This window comes from Pogona vitticeps, chromosome 1, assembly GCF_051106095.1.
Source record: "Pogona vitticeps strain Pit_001003342236 chromosome 1, PviZW2.1, whole genome shotgun sequence".
NCBI classification, from domain to species: domain Eukaryota; kingdom Metazoa; phylum Chordata; class Lepidosauria; order Squamata; family Agamidae; genus Pogona; species Pogona vitticeps.
This window is the reverse complement of record NC_135783.1, coordinates 292,022,363-292,027,229: the sequence shown is the minus strand read 5'-3', so window position 1 is coordinate 292,027,229 and position 4,867 is coordinate 292,022,363.

Sequence of the window (4,867 nt, the reverse complement as noted above, 5' to 3'; positions counted from 1 at the left end):
GAAGAAATAGGAACCAGGTCACAGTGTGTCATGGACAGTAATGCTGAGAATCTCCCCAATTCACCCACCCTATTTTCCTTCTGTGCATTTTTGCTGTCTTACTGCTTCATTGGCATTAGCTACCAATGAATTAAAAATGACCTCAGACATACATTGAGTTTGTTTAGTTCCATAATATCAAATAAACTAAAAGTCACCACTACCCCAGTGCTTTATGAAATGATATAAAAACCATTTCTTGCTCAGGATATGGGATGTTGTGGATTAAAATAAATAAATGGTCATGTGCAATTTAGGGATCTAAATGCTATAAAGATTTCATTCACGTGTCATCAGAAGTTCTACGTCCAAATCTTTGATCACAGGATACATCTGCTCCAAAGGTCAGCTATCACCATTTCCATGTGTCATGACTTCTGACAAACTATCTGGCAGCCTGGTGATTCCCTTTTCTCTGGTAATGAGCATACCCTTTGGTGCTTGTCTAGCCAAGGAAGCTACAACACAGTAGGTTAAATTTACCTAGAGTGTCGTGCAGCTAATTTAAGATGAAATTAATACAAGGACTGATTAGACACAGACAGATACAAACAGATCATTCGTTACTTTCTTGCAGCCTAATGTGTCAACTGCCTCCATGGAAAATTACTCTGTTTTAAGTAAGGCTATCAGATGTTGGTTTAACTTGCAGGCCAAGGCGCCTTGCCCATTACTGTGTACAGTGGTGCCTCGACTTACAAATGTCTCGACATACGACCATTTTGAGTTGCTACCAGCTCCAATCGCAAAATTTTGCTTCGACTTGCAGCTGGAGCTTCGAGTTACAACCAGAAAAAGGCAGGGAAAAAAGTCGGGAAATTCAAATTACAGCACTAACTGTTGGTCAGTGAAGAGCTTCTTTGTAGCTCTTTCGCCCCAATGGTTAGTGTGCGCGCATTTGCAGAGAGGTTTCGGACTGCCTGGTGCTGCTTTGTGCTTCTGGGTGAGTACATTTACAGGGTTTTGCAGGGTGGGTTTGGGTTTCGGGGGGTTATGTTTCTGTGCTGTGATTTTTTTTTTTTTTTTGGTGAGCGTTTTTTCCCCAAGACAGCTCATAACAGATGAAGAAAGAAATGTAAAAACAATAAACATCACATTAAAAACAATTAAACATACATTAAGATTTAAACAATCAACTATCAAAACAATTGAAAACATTTTAAAACCTGCAAGTTAAGAATGAGCATTCATGAGATAACTTACTGCTTAAAGGCTTGTCTGAAGATGAAGGTCTTTACCTGACAATGGAAGGACAAGAGGGAGCCAACGTGCTTCTCTGGGCAGTGCATTCCAAAGCCTGGGAGCAGCCACTAAGAAGACCCTCTCTCTTGTCCTTACCAAGCAAGCTTGGGAAGATGGTGGAAATGAGAGTAGACCCCCTCAGACGATCTTTAAAGTTGAGAAGGCTCATATGAAGTGATATGATCTGTCAAATATAATGGACCCAAGCTATATAGGTAATAAGCAGCACTCTGAATTGGGCCCAGAAACAGATTGGCAGCCAATGAAGAGTTAAATTCCCCAGTGTGTATCCCAGGAGAACAGCCAACATGTGTAGCCTTGGACAAGCTGCCCAGCTCCAGGACACCCCTAGAAGAAGGGAAAGGTAAACCACTTCTCTATGCCCAGAAAACCCTGAAAAGGGTTTGTTTAGTTGTTCAGTCATGTCCGACTCTTCGTGACCCCATGGACCAGAGCACACCAGGCCCTCCTATCTGCCACTGCCTCCCGGAGTTGTGTCAAATTCATATTGGTTGCTTCAATGACACTGTCCAACCATCTTGTCCTCTGTTGTCCCCTTCTCCTCTTGCCTTCATATTTTCCTAACATCAGTGTCTTTTCCAGGGAGTCTTCTCTTCTCATGAGATGGCCAAAGTATTGGAGCCTCAGCTTCAGGATTTGTCCTTCCAGTGAGCACTGAGGGTTGATTTCCTTTAGAATTGATAAGTTTGTTCCCTTTGCAGTCCAGGGGACTCTCAAGATCCTCCTCCAGCACCACAGTTCAAAAGCATCAATTCTTTGGCAGTCAACTTTCTTTATGATCCAGCTCTCACTTCCATACGTCACTACAGGAAAAACCATAGCTTTAACTATGCGGACTTTTGTTGGCAAGGTGATGTCTCTGCTTTTTAAGATGCTGTCAAGGTTTGTCATGGCTTTCCTCCCCAGAAGCAGGCGTCTTTTAATTTCGGGGCTGCTGTCTCCATCTGCAGTGATAATGGAGCCCAAGAAAGTAAAATCTGTCACTGCCTCCATATCTTCCCCTTCTATTTCCCAGGAGGTGATGGGACCAGTGGCCATGCTCTTAGTTTTTTTGATGTTGAGCTTCAGGCCGTTTTTTGCACTCTCCTCTTTCATCCTCATTACAAGATTCCTTAATTCCTCCTCACTTTCTGCCATCAGAGCGGTATCATCTGCATATCAGAGGTTGTTGATATTTCTTCTGGCAATCTTAATTCCGGTTTGGGATTCCTCCAGTCCAGTCTTTCGCATGATGTATTCTGCATATAAGTTAAATAAGCAGGGAGACAATATACAGCCTTGTCGTACTCCTTTCCCAATTTTGAACCAATCAGTTGTTCCTCTGCCCCTTCGGAATCCAGCTTGTACTTCTGGGAGTTCTCGGTCCACATACTGGAGGATTTTGAGCATAACCTTGCTAGTGTGTGAAATGAGTGCAATTATACGGTAGTTGGAACATTCTTTGGCACTGCCCTTCTTAGGGATTTGGGATATAAACTGATCTTTTCCTGTCCTCTGGCCACTGTTGAGTTTTTCCAAACTTGTTGGCATATTGAATGTAGCACCTTAAAAGCGTCATCTTTTAAGATTTTGAATAGTTCAACCGGAATGCCATCACCTACACTGGCCTTGTTGTTAGCCAAGCTTTCTTAATAAGCAGAGACTTCACCTTGCCAACAAAAGTCCGAATAGTCAAAGCTATGGTTTTTCCTGTCGTGATGTATGGAAGTGAGAGCTGGACCATAAAGAAAGCTGACTGCCAAAGAATTGATGCTTTTGAACTGTGGTGCTGGAGGAGGCTCTTGAGAGTCCTCTGGACTGCAAAGTGTGAGGCCCCCAAAATGGAGGCCTTAGTGGGAGTGCCATCGCTCTCGAAGAGAACCCTTCACACTCAAACATCCCCACCTCCGTCCCTAACGCGTCGGGAAGAGAAAGGTGTGGAGACCCCAGATTGGGAACAAGAGGTCACCGAACCCCTTACCTTAAATAAGGGGGTAGATACGGGAGATTTGGAGGCGACTATGAAAGGGTTAACCCTTACCCCAGAACCCGGGGGATCTTTGGCGGGAAGACGGAGGGAGGAGTTTGAGGCAGTGGCGGGAGATATAAGAGGGAAGCCGGCGGAGATACCGGGGGGATGGGAGTGGATCTGGATGGAGGATCCCTGGACCCACAAGTGGGAGCAGGTCCGTGTCCCCCATGAAGAGGCAGAGAAACGCCGTCAGCTTGGGCTAAAGCCTCGTCCTTCATATTGGGTCGAGACAGAGGCCAAGGAGTGGAGAAGGAAGCTCCGGGAAGAAAGGGAAGCTGTAGCTCGAGAGCTAGAAAGGAAAAAACAATGGCATATAGCCGAATTGAGGAAGTTGGGGGGTTACCCGGTCCCTGGGGAGTCAAAGGAGGAGACGGGTCATCCTGGGGCGAGTGGAGCGGGGATGAAGAGACTTTACCGCTGATATCTCTGGACGAAGAATTGGACCCTGGGCAGGGAACTGTGCCGTTATTAACAGGACCTTGGAACCCAGAGATGACAAATCCTTTTATAAACGGTTTATGGACCCCGTTAAAGCCGAGCAATGTGTTGCAAGAATCTTTGAACCCCTTTTTAGGGGTGAACCCAGTTGGAGTTGATGTTGCAATAAATACTGAACCATTCGATTTACCTCAACCGACTCGTCCTTTATTTGAAGAACCGACAGCCCCAAAAACTGAACCCTCACACAAAGGGAACAAACTTATCCATTCTAAAGGAAACCAACCCTTAGTGCTCACTGGAAGGACAAATCCTGAAGCTGAGGCTCCAATACTTTGGCCATCTCATGAGAAGAGAAGACTCCCTGGAAAAGAGTTAGGAAAGTGTGAAAGCAGGAGGAGAAGGGGATGACAGAGGATGAGATGGTTGGACAGTGTCATCGAAGCGATCAACATGAATTTGACCAAACTCCGGGAGGCAGTGGAAGACAGGAGGGCCTGGTGTGCTCTGGTCCATGGAGTCACAAAGAGTCAGACACGACTAAACAACAACATGTCATTAACATATTTGAGGCTGAACTGCAATCTTATAAAATTACTACAATAAAACTATTTAGCCGGTGAAGAACTTCAAATACCTCAGAAAGTTTAAATGGCAGCTGAGTTCAAGGACCCAGAGGATGAGCCCTTGAACTCAATCTAATGTTTCTTTCTCAGTCTAATGTCTGTGACTATATGATTGTCATATTTACAGACAGTCTTGCTCTAACGTCTGCGGAAGTGGACCTGATCCATGAAAGCTCACATAAAAAATATAGCAGTTGGGCTATAAAGTGCCACAATGTTTTTTGTCTTCGTGTGTGTCTCTGTGTATGTGTGTTTGTAACTGTGTGTCTGTATATGTCTCTGTGAGTTTGTTTGTCTCATATGTTTACAAGGACTAACATAGCTACTTCTTTAAAAAATGAAACTTAGTGCAGTCGGTAAGCACTTCTCTCAACATTTTGGACTCCACACACTTTGAAGGACAGCTATGATGGGGCTGTAGAAAACACATTTAGGATTTCATGGTACATGAAAGTACCAATGTTGAGAGGTTATTACCTAGGGGTGTCCC